The following is a 16,683-nucleotide window of genomic DNA, read 5'->3' as shown; positions in this document are numbered from 1 at the left end:
TACAGACGGTTCTAAACTAGAATCAAGTTTAGAACCATATATACTAATAGTGTCCCACTCATTTTGAACATATATCTTATATAGATTATTTTTATACAATGATCAGTAATGAATGACAGATGAGACGGTAAGAAAGGTTCGTGCGAGGTTAGAGGTTACGTTCAATTTAAAAACGTACTTATGGTATTTTGTGTAAAAAATCGTATGATTTATAATCGCATCTATATAATAATATAAAGAGCTGATAGAGGTAGATCATCAGGTTCAACAGGATGCCGCAGTAGGCGAACCGCTCCGCCACTGCCACTCCTGCACGCATTAGTACCCGCCCGCCGGAGATCGCAAACAAGAAGAAGAGTTGACGTGCGCTGCTTTTAAAAAGCTTTTTAATTTGGGGAGGCGCCATACATGCATGCATGCACGTTGTGTACCGCGTACCGACGATGAAGACAGCAGCGGGTCACCGGCCGGAACTGCCGCGGGCGGCCGGGCGGCCGAGGTGGTCCACCGCGGACAGAGACGGCTCGGCGGTCGCGGCTGGAGGGCCTCCTCCATCCTCTCCTGCCTTCTTGCTCGATCGCCAAACTGTCCATCGGGAATCGGTGTGCTGGCTGTCTTCTAGCTGAGACTCACACCATACGATTTTAAATGCCACTGAAATTAACACACGGCAAAATCAACACCATATATAGTACAATCCTGTTCCACTACAAATCTGTCCACCACCTACTGCTTTCTTTACTCTCTCTTGTTGAGTTTCCCGTATCATGTCTTTCCGTTTGCAAGAAGCTCCAACCACGTTAAGAAGAAGAGATATCATGTCAAAAAAGTCACTAATATCATCATTTTTTTTAGCTACTGCTACTATGACTAACTGAAGCTGGTGAGCAAAACAATGGACATAGAATGCTGACCTATTCTCTCTCATGATCAGAGCTCTTAAACCATTGAACTCACCTCTCATGTTGCTTGCTCCATCATAACCTTGACCTCTGACTTGTTTCCAGCTCAATTTATACTTGGTAAATAATTGATCGATGTTAGATTTGAGACATAAAGATGTTGTCTCATTGACATGAACAACACTAATGAGTCTTTCTTTGAGCACTCCACATTTGTCGACGTACCGTAAAACCACAGCCATTTGTTCCTTGTCTGAAACATCCGCAGACTCATCAACCAACAAGCAAAACACATCACCACCAATCTCTTCGATGATAGAATTCACTATGACCTGCACATAACACATTATTGATCATTCTTGAGAGTCGAAACATAATTCATAAAACAAAATAATAAATGAACCACTATTACCTCTGCAAAGCATTGAACAATGTCCTTTTGTATTGCTGGAGCCACCATTTGATGATTTTCTGGAGCATTTCTTAGCACAACCTTCTTAATTTTTTCATTTTGCTCTGCTAAAAGCTTCACCAACTCTAGAAAATTCCCCCTATTCTTAGAATCTTCTGACTCATCATGACCACGAAAAGCTAATCCTTGATGCAACAAGAACCTAGTAGTATTTATGGAAGTACTTAGTCGAGTAAAATACTCATCTTTTGCAACATCACTCTGCTTGTTGAAACCAACAACAATTGATTGGCTTGGTTTTAAAAAATTGTTGCATCTTTTCACTGCCGCATTATGAAAACTAGTTAATCCGCCTACATGAGTGTCTAATCTTTTTTTCTTGTTCCAATAAGAGAAACCTTTTGTAACAAATGCATCATTTCCAGTTTGACCTTCAATATAATCTCTAAACAAGTAGCAGTATAAGCAAAAAGCTTTATCCACCTTCTCACTATACTCTAGCCAATCATATTCTTCAAACCATTCAGGGTTAAACCACCGTGGCTTGCCTACTATGAGTGTTTGCGGATAATTGAATCCAGGTTGTGGCCGGTAAGGACCTTTGATCAAATATCTTCTCCTTATCTGATCTTGTAGCTTAAGGCTAGGATATTCTTTGATTCTCTTTCGATCAGCCGGATCATAAGGTAGCTCATCTAAATTTACATCTTTTGGCGACAATATTAAAGAAGAATGAGTAGTAACATTGATGTTTGATACAACTCGATTTGCACGTGAAGTCCCTTCATCACTAGCAGGTGGTAATTTTCTTTTTAAGAATCGTTCCATTATGTTCATACTACCTGTCCAATTGGAGAAATTAAATTGTGAAGTAGTAAACAAAAGTTACTACATACACTAATACTGTAATACACATATGCTGATATGCACAAGTAAAAAGCAGCACCACTACTTTTCTTACCGGAACCTGACATCGTTGATTAGGAGCTCTGCCTGCTCCAACGACCAGGTCACCAACGAAGAACAGCCTCAAAATCTCCAGAAATCCCCAGCCCCAAATCCTAAGAGATTATTGATTCATTGGAGATTACTTCGAGATTAAGTAAATTAATCGGGTGGCCCGCTCGGCTGCCTCGGCAGGTAGGAGGGATCGAAATCCATATGCAAATCAGATGAGGAATTGGGGATTTCGGTGGGTTAAGGCAAAAAGACCCTCACCTGATTGCTCCTAGCTGTTCGGTTCGCTTGTGCCGCTACGACGCTATGCGTCTTCGTCCAGAAACAGAGACGCTGAGACGGTGAGACCTGACGTGAAAGGCAAATAGGCTGCAAAGAGCAACTCAGGGACAAATGGGCTGAGATGCTTAGTTTTGGGCTGCCAACCTGCTCTCCACATGGGCTAGCTGATTTAGCCAAAGCAACCAGACCTGAAAGCAACTCACGTGCTGAGGAACTAATGGGCCAATTATGGTTGCTTCCATGGGATCGCTGGTGTCACAAGATTGTACATGCTGGTGTCACTAACTGTAGAATAGAAAGGGTACTTGGATCGGGCCGCAAGTCATTGGTGTCCTGTGACACCACTGCTTGAACGTTGGATCCGCCCCTGGCAGCCACATTACCCACCCAAGTACCCGCCTCGCTATTATGAAAGCGATACGGCATCCTCCACGTGTAGACCTCGACAACACGTGCAGATCGGCAGCGCAGGAAGATTTTCCGGCGTCTTAGCTAGTAAGTAGATCACAACTACTCTATAAGATTAGGTTTATATGCCTATTATTAGGGCTTGCTAATTAAGTATAGAAAATATCAAAAGCCGTGTAGAAAATATCAGCGAACGTGACTTATAAATCGACAGTGATAAATGGCATTAATATCGGCTGATGGTTTGAGCTGACAGTGAAGCATCATTATCGAATGAGAGCATCAGTCGACAGTGATACACGAACTATTATTGCTGGTTCTAGCTATGACACAGTAGTAATAGTTTATCAAGTATCACTGCTGGTTCGTGTGAAGAGTCAGCAATGATACTGATGATAATTTATCTTAAAAAATGTATAACTTTTTTTTATATGAAGTTGGATGAGAAAAACTTTATATTAAAATTGTAGCACTCGATAAGATCTACAACTTTGTAGTTGAAAATATTTTAATTTGAGGTTTTAAATGTCTAAATTATGTTAACAAAGTTTCAGCTGTGGTTGATGACATATCATATTAAAAAAATTCATAGCATTATACAAAGTTGGATGAATATAAACTTTATATGAAAATTATAGCTCTCCACAAGATCTACAACTTTGTAATTGATTATTTTTTTTATTTAGAGCTATATAGATGCACAAATAAATATCAAAAACTAGTACATAGTAAGTCATATACTGACCACAAACTTTTGGCCTCGATCAAAACACTATAGTAATCATTGAAAAAGATAACGCAAGGTCACAAAGTTGAAAACTATAAATTTAAAGATTTTTATCGTGAGTTTGTTAAGATAGATTGATGAAAATGTTTACGCAACACTAACTTTCATATGTAGCATTATGTCTCTAAAAATTCTCAGGCAAATCGGAGAATATCAATTTTCAACCAAAAACTTCAGGGATCTTGTTGAGTTTCTTTCTTGCCTTTTTTTTAGAGTCAAGAAATGTGTTGGTCTAAAGACCTATTTTTTTTTTCAGATGCGCCTCTTCGTTAGCTTCAAAAGTAGAATTCGAACGTTAAAATCAGACTCTATATGTAAAAGTTATGATTGTTTTATTGAATACTATATGGATTGGATATAAATTTTTTCATACGAAATCGGATGGAGAAAAACTTTACATAAACATTTTAGAACTCGACGAAATGTACAACTTTATAGTTGATAATTTTTACATTTAAGATTATTTAGATGTCCAAATAGTTATTCAAATATTCGATCAGAAGATGTTAAAAGGATTGATTTTGCTATTATACTCACAAACGAGATAGCTGATATGGTTAAAAGAGGTCACCCGCGTGCACCTGCTATGAGGTTGTGAATTCGAGTACTGGTTGCCACATGCGAGTAAAAATCGTGTGACTTGTAAATGGTTGGGTGCGATCGGGTGTCTCTGATCGTGATTTTTTTCTTTTCTCGGTTTAAAAATGTTGAATCGGATCTAATTTTCACTGTCGGCTGAAAGCTTTAACCGATAATGATAACCTATTTACTGTTGATTTCTAGACTAAAAATAGTAATAGAAGATTATCACTGTCTATTGTCTATTATTAGATTAAAACTGATAGTGAAAAGGGTTTTGAAGTTTTCAAGCTGATAGTGAAGATGATTTTTAGAGTAGTGTAGTTTGCTGGGTGGCCCGGCCGTCTGGTCGATCAGACACTTTTCGCGCGGACCGAGTGCAGTGCAGTGCAGTGCAATGCTGGTTGAACAGAACAAAAACACAGCAACCCGACTATATATATATACAGTCAACTACTTGACTGATTCGAGCTGCTTCAAGAGTGGATCTATTTGTATCATTGCACATCATCGGGAAAAGCTGTCATTTCGCAGTCAGCCATTGTATCATCGTAGTTTAGTGCTTATTGATCAGCTCAAAATAGGGAGCATCGTAGCCTGCACAAACACCGGACATGACTACCCACTGCAAAAAAAAAAAACTCATATACTACATCTTATTTCTCACGGTTTTTTTAACCATGTGAAAAATTTATCTCCCACAATCCTAGTGAGAAAACTATATGTAAAAAGCTATACAGCTGAAACTATGACAGATAGTAAATATCTTTTAGGAATGGCAACGGGTCATATCGGGTGCGAACGAAGTAGATTCGTGCCTGACCTGCGACCTGAATCGGGTTACTCGACCTGTGTCCGTGAAGAGTGACAGGCAGAAAATATTGCCTATGCCCGTGCTCGTCGGGTACCCGAAACAAGCAGGTCACCCACGGGTTTTTAACAGTAACAACACAATAGCAGCATTTTAGTAAGCAACAACACTTCTTTTTTACGGCAGTAGTTCAACAAGACTTAACAAGTGAAACAAGTCGCAAGTCTCAAACAGGCAACAAAAACATCTTTTTTCTCAGTTGTGACTTGCTGCCTCTACAAGAAGATGATGAAATTTTCCTTGAATAAACCTATTCTGAATGATTTTTTTTCAATTCAGGAGTAATGACTATCAAAGTTTTACACAAATAAATATATCAGATTTTACACAAATAAATCACCAAATCAAGCAGTTGCAACCAAACCTCAATCTAGCAGGTAATGGCGGACGGCTGGGGCCCAGGGTAGTGCCCGGGGACTCGGGGAGGTGGGAACAGCAGGCGGGGGCTGGAGTCAGATTAGGGTGGCTGCCTGGCCGACCGGGGGCAACACCCGGGACGACATCACAGCTTGCGGCAGGGAGTGGCGGGCTGGGCGCTTGAGGACGGCGCCGCACGAGGCAAGGCAGGGAGCGGCGACCAGGATTTGGCGATTAGCGTACAACAGGGAGAGGTAGGCTGAGCGTCCAAGGATGGCGCGCGCGCATAGCAGGGAGTGGCGAGTTGAGCAGCAATGAGGCGATTAGGCGAGTGACACTGAGGTAGCTGGGAATGGGAATTGGGGAGGGAGCAGCAAGCCAGCAATGACAAGAGTGCAGATTACTAGGGTTAGCTTTGGAAATTAGGCTGGGCTTCGAAGCTTTGGACTGGGCACCCTGGGCTGTTGGCTTGTTGATTGTGCTGATAGGTATATCCGCGGATACCCGTGGGCAGAAGATTATACCCGCACTTGATCCGTGAATTCGTAGGTACCCGACCCGCTATGCTCGTGGGTATAATTTTAGACCCACGCCCATACTCGTCGGGCACAGTACTCGTGGGTACCCGAACCCATCAGTAAGATTGCCATCCCTAGTATCTCCTATGGTTTTAGTGTTAATTTATCACAGATAATATTAGACATGGGTCCATTGCAAAAACATGTGAAATCATGAGGATACCAAATGGCCAAATTTCTCTCACACGTTGCCCCTCCACCTGTGAGAAATAAATGACACGCTTTGTCTCTCTCACCACACACAAAAAACCCCAAATCCCCATCCGCATCCCCATTCTACTCTCCGCTGCGTTCGATCCTCCTCTTCGCCAGGCTCCTTTGCTGGCGTCATCCATGCTACTTGTAGTTAGCGAAGACAAGGTTGAGTACAAGCTGATGTCGGAGGAGTACGACAGTGGTTTGCCCTCCTACTTTGGAAGGATAGCCTTAAGTGATAGGGGTCAAGGCGAGAGGAGGAAGAGGAGAAGAATGAAAGGGAAAATAAGAATGAGGGAGAAGAAGGGTGGCGGTGGCAGTGCCTCCCACAACAATGGCGTTGATGGCAGTGCCTCCAACAATAGCAGAGCAGGTAGTGCCTACATATGCGTGGATGCAACCCCACCGACGGAGGTGGCTGCACCCCCACTAGCCACGATGGACGATTTGGGCCTGTCAGGTTTGGGTTGTTACCGACTGGTGCTACTTCCTTCTCGTGTGTTCGACAGACCTCTGCTAAACTGTCACACGTGATCATGCTCTCCAACATGGTCAAAGCCAGCCATGGCGCCGATGAAGAGGATGAGAAGGGAAAGGCTAGCATCGATAGCCCGCATTGGTTCTAGCTTTTCAATAAAGGAAGCCTCTACACAACTAGGATGCACACAATCCAAAGTGTAGAAAACAAAAATTGTAACTAAGAACAGACTAAGAGGAAAAAAGATACCATAGAAATTATGGTGGTTGGTTCATGATCTATATCCTAGAGCCCCATCTATATCTAGAGAAGAGTGTCCTAACCACCTGCTTCAATTGTGTGCATATTGTTGCTACCATCCCTCAAAACCTCGGCTGCTGAAGCACAGATCAAGTACAGAGTAAGTGCATACATGTATAGATAACTTGCAAAGTAGATTTTTTTTTTCTTTTATTAAAAAATATATCATTTCTGCATAGCCATAGCGACAAATAAAAAGCAGCTGCTTCAACCAGTATATGAGCTTTTAGTCTTTTATTAAGGCCATAAAAGCTAGTTTCCCATCATATAAGATATGTTGTGGGGCGGGTAAAGGTTTGAAGTCACCTTGATGATGAACCATGTGAAACGGGCAAATTTGTAGTAAAAAAAGAAATGCTTAATTATCTCATCTTTGTGATAAAAGCAACACTTTTAAATGCCTTACCATTTTCTCTTTATTAAGTTATCCTTGATTAGTAGCACTCCTTGACATAGATACCAAAGGCAGATTTTGATTTACTGGGTACTTTCAGTTTCCACATATGTTTATTTATATTTAGGGTATCAATTAGCTTTAGGGCACAATATAAAGAATGCACTGAGAATTTATCATTTTGGTTCAAATTCTAGTTAAATTCATCCCGCTATTATGTAATATTAATGTTGTTAAGCTTTAAAAGGATATCATTCCATGTTGTCAACTTTGAGTCAGATGGATTCCATCGGAATGTAACATTAGGAGGGGATGATTGTAACACTTGGGCAATGGTTCTTTGTTTATGACACTATATTGTATATACTAGGATATTGGTCATGAAGTGGTGAGTTACCTAACAACGTGGCCACCCAAAATCTAATTTTTGAGCCATCTTTGATAACAAAGGAGCTGAAGTGGAACAGATGTTGCTTCACTCTCATCAACCCAGCCTAGAAGTGAGAGTCCCTTGGTTTCCACTGAATCTGAGATAGGCTTTTGACCCCAAATATTTGTTCTTTATTCCTGTCATTTTTCGTCTTCGTTGAGTTGTTTAAATAACCATTTACATAGTAGGGAGATATTCTAAACCTCGAGGTCTTGATCCCTAAATCACCATATTCTTTGGATTGGTAGATGATCCTTTATTTCACCAAGCGGTACTTCTTTTTATAATCATAACTTTGCCAGTAGAATCTGGAATGAAAGTTATCCAGTCTTTGAAAAAACCCTTGTGGAATTTGGAATAAAAGCATCATGTACATGGGTAGACTAGAGAGGACCGAGTTAATAAGGATAAGTATATCGCCTCCATGTCAAGCAACGATAATGATGCCCCAGCCGCGAAGAGGATGCAACTACAGTAGGCATAGTAGTAGTAGGAACAAGCAGTGTTGTGACGCCGGTCGAGCGTGACTTCATCTTGGCTTCATAGGCACCGGCCACTTATTTTGTATTTTGGATGTAATCTAAACCGTATATGATGCGGGGTGGTCAATCTTCTCGACATAGGATCGAAGATACACCGTGAGACCTAACGAACCATAGGCGATCACCTGTGTTGATGCAAGGACTTGTGCCTCTTTGAAATCTGCCCAACCACACGCTTTGCAGAATAATCGACGAGACCATAAGTGGATGATATCGAACCATCAATTTCCAGCGAAAAAAGCAAGCACGATCTTGATAAGAAATGCCTGATTCTCCTCTATTGTGGTTGTCTTTGATGTATTAAAGAACAAGCACTATGGTTGTCTTTTATTTATTAGGAAATATGAGTTTTACAATAAACATGGTTTCTATTTTTTGTAACTTTTTTTTAGTTTTGCAGCTATGATCGACACACCAAATAGCACAACTTTGAAATCACCACTGCTCAGATTTTTGGAATAGATGGATCAAGTGCAACTCCACGAATAGATATATTGATAGTCTCAAATTGGATCAAAGTATTCATGAGGATAGAATCATGACTGTTCTAAACTCTTCTTTATGATTTTATTTTGCACAACCAACACAAGATTATGAATTGAATACAAAGACACACGATGATAATCTAGATGATGGACAACACAAAGAACACACGAAGGAACACTGATCAACAAATTGAACATGACTCTAATTGACGAAAACTTAACAAAACTCACAAGAATAACAGACTAAAAACTATGACTAATATTTCTATGTGGTTTTTGTGTGTAGGACAAAAAACAAATTTAAAGTAGCTAGGGTAAAGATCCTACTGAGTGAACGAGGCTATGGTACCAAGATGACGTGCTGATCATATTTGGTCTCATCTGTGGTCCGTGTGCTTTGCCATGTGGGTCAGGATTGTATCAAGGGTTTGGAGATTCTCTTTGCCAAGTCGCATTAGATACTTCATTGTTCAAGCTGAAGAAGGTGCTTCATTGTTGCTGTTCATTGATAGTACCACAACAGATCGAGCCAACCCGAGGAGAGAACTAGGTGTCATTGCTTCTTCACGTATCAATATATGTGTAATACTAGAACTAGTTGCGTGCCTGTGCGTTGCAATAGGAGCCATAAAAATTCACTAAGGAAATCTAAAAAAAAAACCATAAAAACGCGGGGCTCGTCACGTTGGTGCGGGCGAAAAAAACGAAAAAAAAGGTGGGACTCACCACGTGGGTGCGGGACTGAAAGCACGCAGGAGGACGCGAGACTCTTTTGGTACTTTTTATGTAGTAGTAGATATCTCTAATTTAGCAATGTAGTAATTAATCAATGCTTATATCTTGTGTTTTTAAATTCATTATTGTTGTGTTTAAATTAAGCCTCTTCTGTGTTAAATTTATTTGTTTATGTGTGTTTAAATTAAAGTCTTTTGTATGCAATTCGGATGGGGATTTTTGTGTAATGCAGCTAGGATAGTGTAAAATAGTGTAGTGTGTAGGTGATATGGTAAAATATACTTAACATGTACTTATCTTCTTTTGAGTATAATGAAAAGATCAATTCTTAAATTAAATTATCTTGTGTTTAAATTTGTAAGTGAATATATGATTCAAATTCAACATATGTTTAAGTTCATTGTTGTGTTCATGAGGATAGAATCGTGACTGTTCTAAACTCTTTTTTATGATTTTATTTTGCACAACCAACACAAGATTATGAATTGAATACAAAGACACACGGTGATAATCTAGATGATGGACAACACAAAGAACACACAAAGGAGCACTGATCAACAAATTGAACATGACTCTAATTGACGAAAACTTAACAAAACTCACAAGAATAACAGACTAAAAACTATGACTAATATTTCTATGTGGTTTTTTTGTGTGTAGGACAAAAAACAAATTTAAAGTAGCTAGGGTAAAGATACTACTGAGTGAACAAGGCTATGGTACCAAGATGACGTGCTGATCATATTTGGTCTCATCTGTGGTCCGTGTGCTTTGCCGCGCGGGGCCAGGATTGTATCAAGGGTTTGGAGATTCTCTTTGCCAAGTCGCATTAGATACTTCATTGTTCAAGCTGAAGAAGGTGCTTCATTGTTGTTATTCATTGATAGTACCACAACAGATCGAGCCAACCAGAGGAGAGAACTAGGCGTCATTGCTTCTTCACGTATCAATATATATGTAATACTAGGATTAGTTGCGTGCGTGTGCGTTGCAATAGGAGTCACAAAAATTCACTGAGGAAATCTTAACATACCATAAAAAAGCGGGGCTCGTCACGTTGGTGCAGGCGAAAAAAACTAAAAAATGGTGGGACTCACCACGTGGGTGCGGGACTCAAAGCACACAGGAGGGCGCGAGACTTTTTTGGTACTTTTTATGTAGTAGTAGATATCTCTAATTTAGCAATGTAGTAATTAATCAATGCTTATCTCTTGTGTTTTTAAATTCATTATTGTTGTGTTTAAATTAAGCCTCTTCTGTGTTAAATTTATTTGTTTATGTGTGTTTAAATTAAAGTCTTTTGTATGCAATTCGGATGGGGATTTTTGTGTAATGCAGCTAGGATAGTGTAAAATAGTGTAGTGTGTAGGTGATATGGTAAAATATACTTAACATGTACTTATCTTCTTTTGAGTATAATGAAAAGATCAATTCTTAAATTAAATTATCTTGTGTTTAAATTTGTAAGTGAATATATGATTCAAATTCAACATATGTTTAAGTTCATTGTTGTGTTCATGAGGATAGAATCGTGACTGTTCTAAACTCTTTTTTATGATTTTATTTTGCACAACCAACACAAGATTATGAATTGAATACAAAGACACACGGTGATAATCTAGATGATGGACAACACAAAGAACACACAAAGGAGCACTGATCAACAAATTGAACATGACTCTAATTGACGAAAACTTAACAAAACTCACAAGAATAACAGACTAAAAACTATGACTAATATTTCTATGTGGTTTTTTTGTGTGTAGGACAAAAAACAAATTTAAAGTAGCTAGGGTAAAGATACTACTGAGTGAACAAGGCTATGGTACCAAGATGACGTGCTGATCATATTTGGTCTCATCTGTGGTCCGTGTGCTTTGCCGCGCGGGGCCAGGATTGTATCAAGGGTTTGGAGATTCTCTTTGCCAAGTCGCATTAGATACTTCATTGTTCAAGCTGAAGAAGGTGCTTCATTGTTGTTATTCATTGATAGTACCACAACAGATCGAGCCAACCAGAGGAGAGAACTAGGCGTCATTGCTTCTTCACGTATCAATATATATGTAATACTAGGATTAGTTGCGTGCGTGTGCGTTGCAATAGGAGTCACAAAAATTCACTGAGGAAATCTTAACATACCATAAAAAAGCGGGGCTCGTCACGTTGGTGCAGGCGAAAAAAACTAAAAAATGGTGGGACTCACCACGTGGGTGCGGGACTCAAAGCACACAGGAGGGCGCGAGACTTTTTTGGTACTTTTTATGTAGTAGTAGATATCTCTAATTTAGCAATGTAGTAATTAATCAATGCTTATCTCTTGTGTTTTTAAATTCATTATTGTTGTGTTTAAATTAAGCCTCTTCTGTGTTAAATTTATTTGTTTATGTGTGTTTAAATTAAAGTCTTTTGTATGCAATTCGGATGGGGATTTTTGTGTAATGCAGCTAGGATAGTGTAAAATAGTGTAGTGTGTAGGTGATATGGTAAAATATACTTAACATGTACTTATCTTCTTTTGAGTATAATGAAAAGATCAATTCTTAAATTAAATTATCTTGTGTTTAAATTTGTAAGTGAATATATGATTCAAATTCAACATGTGTTTAACTTCATTGTTGTGTTCAAAATTTGGCGCCCAGTGAATGTCTTGCATAAAGGTTAAAGAGAGTATATTCTGTAGCATGAAATACAAGCTAGCTTAGTTGGTAGGAGGGTTGGTTCACAGGCATGAGATTGTTAGTTCGAGTATCGGTTAACGCATTGGAAAAAAATGGTAAGAAAATAAAGAGAGAAAATAGTGGCCTAACAATTGTACAAAAAAGTAGATACAGTTTTTTTATTAGCATTTTCCCCTTAGACACTAAAAGGCAATGCACAAGAGCACTGACCACTAAAAGCAGCAGTGTCCAAGCAGATTTGACAGTATCCCCTTCCCAGTTTTCAAAGGCAATGCACAAGAGCATAATAAAGCCATCTTCCAGCCTGATAATAACCTTCAAATGGAATCTATATATATGAATTCCCATAGCTACTTGATGGACTGGACTTGACTGGCATAGTGGCATGTTCTCCTGCAGAGTCATTGTACAGAAATAGTACCCTTTTTCTTATGCACATACATCTGTGCTAAGTACATGTAAGCAGCCAGGCCAAAAGCACTGAGCACGGCAAGAAACCAGTAGAAGTAATCGAGATGGGCTCGGTTAAGATTGTTGGAGAACCAGCTTTCTCCGGTGCTACTAGTCACCTTGTCAATTGCATACACAAGAAAGCTACTGATGAAGTTCCCGGTTCCAGCTATGCTCAGGAACAAAGCCAGGCCCAAGCTGCGTAAACTATCAGGTACTTGGTCATAAAAGAATTCCTGCAAGCCGACAATCGCGAACGTGTCAGACAATCCAATCAGAATGTACTGAGGAACAATCCACAGGAAGCTCATAGGAATAACAGCTTCAGGTTTATCCAGTAGGCCATAGTCTCTCGCTATCTTGAGCCTCCTCGTCTCCACAAGCCCAGCAACAATTACCAAGATGGTCGAAATAGCCAATCCGATGCCGATCCTTTGCAAAATTGTGATACCTGAATGGTTCTTGGTGCATTTTCTAGCTATCACGACGAAGATTCGGTCATAGATTGGTAGGAAGACCATGATTGAAGCGTTGCACAAGTTTTGCAGGGAAGCAGCTGGTATTACTAAGTTACCTATTCTCCTGTCCAGTGTGCTTGCCTGTTTTGTGAAGAAAGTAAAGCACTGTGCGACAACAACAGCATAAATTAGGCAGGTAGCCCATATGGGAAACAGCTTGGGCAATGCTGTGGCTTCACGAGGAATATTTGTGCTGTCCACGTTGCTAGTATCCCCCTTGGATGATGACGGCAGAGAGTGGTGAGAATCATCAGGTAACCTACAAGACAAAGGAGAAAAATATGGTTTTCAGTTTCAGAAGAATGGGCTCAATGGAAGGTTTCAGTAAGCTTACTTTGAACGCCATGATGCAAGCCAACCACGCATCCATACCATAATCGGTTTGCCAACTTGTCCAAACAAGTTTCCATTAGTTTTCGAAGCGGTAAGTCTTAGTCCCAAGAAAGAAAACAGCAAGAGCAAGGGTCATGGCCATGCATGTGATCCCAAACCCAAACTGCCAGCTTACGCTTTCTTGAATGTAGTTCAGTACTGAAACGGTGATGGCATTGCCACCACATGCGGCGAAGTACCACCAATTGAAGAACGAGCTCCTTGAGGCTAGTTCTTCAGGGTCATTCTCATCAAATTGATCGGCACCAAATGCTTGGGCACAAGGTTTGTGGCCGCCCTGAGCAAATGCCACCAGATAGAGGGAGAAGTAGAAGAATGCCACTTGACCAGACAAATTTGAGCATTCAGTTGACTCCATCCTGTCTCCGCACTCTACTCGCTGTTGTGGCACAAGAACTGATGAGAGGGTGAGCATGCCTAGCCCCTGGAAACAGGTCCAGCAAACAGAATTCAGGTTCAAGTTTCGAACTTCAATCCAATCAAGAATGATTTGTACCTTGTGAACAAAGAATGTCATTTGATAATGTATAAACTATAAAGTGCTTGGACAAGGGGGAGGGGGGCGGTTTGGAGAATTTCTTGTATTTAGTTCAAACATGAATTAATCATAAAAATTCGGACAATTTCTCCCTATCTGAACAGGCGCACATGTTCCTTAATCTCTGGTCCAAATTTGACGTCATCATGGAATGTGTGTAGCCAAGTTTTTAAAACTTTGACTACTATAATAATTCAAAGCATTTAGATCTGTCACAAGCGAATGATATTAGTAGATTCACTTGTCAAAGGACTTATATATCATTATATTAATTTTCTGTTAATACATATTTATGAACAGTTATGGTCCATGCGTACGTAGTAGACCGTGCACATATCCTGGACGACAAGTTAATCGGGTCCAGAGTAATACTTTTCATCTTGACAGAACATCTCTGTACTTATGTTTTTGCCAGCACCTTCTAGCTCGTGAGATTTCACCTATCCCTTCACTGTGGAACTGAAACCTAGAGTCCTAGAATATACTCCCTCCATCTCAAAATAAATTATATTTTAAAGTTAAGCACAAGTATTAAGGTAAAAACTAAAATAATTATTTTGTCCTATTTTAATACCATTCATTGAATGCGAAATTAAACTTGTGTTGACAAGGAAGTTACTTAATAGAGGGGTAAGACTAAAAAATTTGGCTGAAGTTACCTCGAATCGTAGAACATCATATATTTTGAATATTATAGAGATGCTAAAATGTATCTATTTTAAGACAGAGGGAATATTTGGTGCCCCTTCCGGATTTCACATTTGACGCTCCATATAGTAATTGTTCAAAAATTGTACTGGCAGTGCTTGCCACTACTCTAGCATGGAACAAAGTCGGTGCTTTTAAAGTTGCGCTAGCATAGTGTTATGGACCGGTGTCCGGTGAGGCAAATATACGCTTTCGTACCAATATGTATAGCAGGGATGAACAGACGATGGTGCGGTACCGTCCAAGCCAGGAGTCGGCAACCGCCGAGCCGAGCAGCGGCAGCAGCAATGCGGTGCCAAGCCACGCGTTGACGGTCGCCGCGGCCGACGACATGGGCTGTTGGAGCGGGCCAGTCAGGTAGATCATCAGGTTGCCCATGATGCCGAAGAACGCGAACCGCTCCGCCACCTCCATTCCTGCGTCGCTGAAATGAAATCACAAGCACACACAAACACGAGAAGGGCTGACGAGGCTAAGTCTTTCATGTACCGTACCGATGATGAAGAGCGCGGCAGGCCACCGGCCGGAGCTGCCGCGGGCGGCGGGGACGCCGAGGTGGTCCACCGCCGACAGCGCCGGCTCCGGCCGCGGCAGGAGGGCCGCCTCCGCCTCCATCGCGTAATCCTCTCCCGCCTTCTTGCCTACCTTTATCCGAAGTCACTGTGCTTGGCTCTCTAGCTGAATCTTACACCATATTATTTCGCTCGTAATTGCAAACATAGCAAAATCTGCAACAACTAGGAGCCAGGATTCTGGAGATATGATTGGTACCGCAGTACACTCCAAACTCCAAAATAATGTGGACACAGTATCCTCTGGTTGGCAGCGGTTGGTGAGATGTTGACACATACAAATAAAGTCATGAGGAAAAGTTCCTTTTTTAAATGTAGATAGGGGAATCATCTTAGAACATATGTAAGGAATTCGTATTTTATTTTCTATTTTTATTTTCTTTATTTTCTCTTATCTTCATCAGTTTCGAAAGGATTGGTGAAGTGAAAAGAGAGAATCCTGTCTTGAAGAAGATAACTTTGGGAATCCATTCGTAACGGAAATCGCGAAAGAAAATCGTTGAAGCGCTGAAAGAAACAAAAATCCTTTCGTGAATAGAATTTGATTCTAAAAAAAAAATCCCTTGAAGATGATATTAGAAGCCTTTATTAATAAAAACTATCAAAAGAGCGTAAAGGGGCACCGTACAATAGGAAGCAAGAGCAAAAAAAAAAAAATAAAGAGAAAGAAAGGAGGGAGGAAGGAAAAGTTAACTCAACAAAGTCGTGCTAACTGACAGTGGAAAATCGTCTTCCAGGCAACCATTATAAGAGTGTAGCTCGGCAGGATAGATACTGTTCATGCAATGTTTGCTGAACATAACAAATGGGGGGGGGGGGGTTAGAAATGCTACAAACAATAGCGCAATAGCTCACCACTTCACTGGTTTAAAAAGAGTGTCTATCTGTACAATTGTACGTAACGGAGAATTGTCATTTGGCAAGCAGTCATTGACTCATTGTATCATCACAGCTCAGTGGTTAGAGTGTAACAACTCAGGTCCCGCAGAAATCTAGAATGCTATTTAACTACGTTTTAAGTATGCCGAACTATATAAAATTTTTTAGCAGCATATCTCTTGAAATGAAAGGCAATGCGGAAGCAACAGTAGATAGAAATATATATATTATGAAATAACACCACACTAACATTGT

General features: G+C 40.2%; 1 long non-coding RNA gene and 1 pseudogene across 1 annotated transcript; both read right to left on the bottom strand.

The window, feature by feature from the left end:
* Positions 1 to 726: 726 nt before the first annotated feature.
* On the bottom strand, positions 727 to 2,156 carry LOC133890603 (uncharacterized). The gene is made up of 3 exons (XR_009904080.1): positions 1,914 to 2,156; positions 1,315 to 1,516; positions 727 to 1,234 (listed from the first exon to the last, which is right to left on the bottom strand). It is a non-coding gene; the product is annotated as an uncharacterized LOC133890603 (long non-coding RNA).
* A 10,345-nt stretch (positions 2,157 to 12,501) lies between these two features.
* On the bottom strand, positions 12,502 to 15,786 carry LOC133925360 (protein NRT1/ PTR FAMILY 5.10-like; annotated as a pseudogene).
* Positions 15,787 to 16,683: the final 897 nt, after the last annotated feature.

This window comes from Phragmites australis, chromosome 1, assembly GCF_958298935.1.
Source record: "Phragmites australis chromosome 1, lpPhrAust1.1, whole genome shotgun sequence".
Classification (NCBI taxonomy): Eukaryota; Viridiplantae; Streptophyta; class Magnoliopsida; order Poales; family Poaceae; genus Phragmites; species Phragmites australis.
The sequence above is the reverse complement of the archived record's forward strand: the minus strand, read 5'-3'. Positions and strand labels throughout refer to the sequence as shown.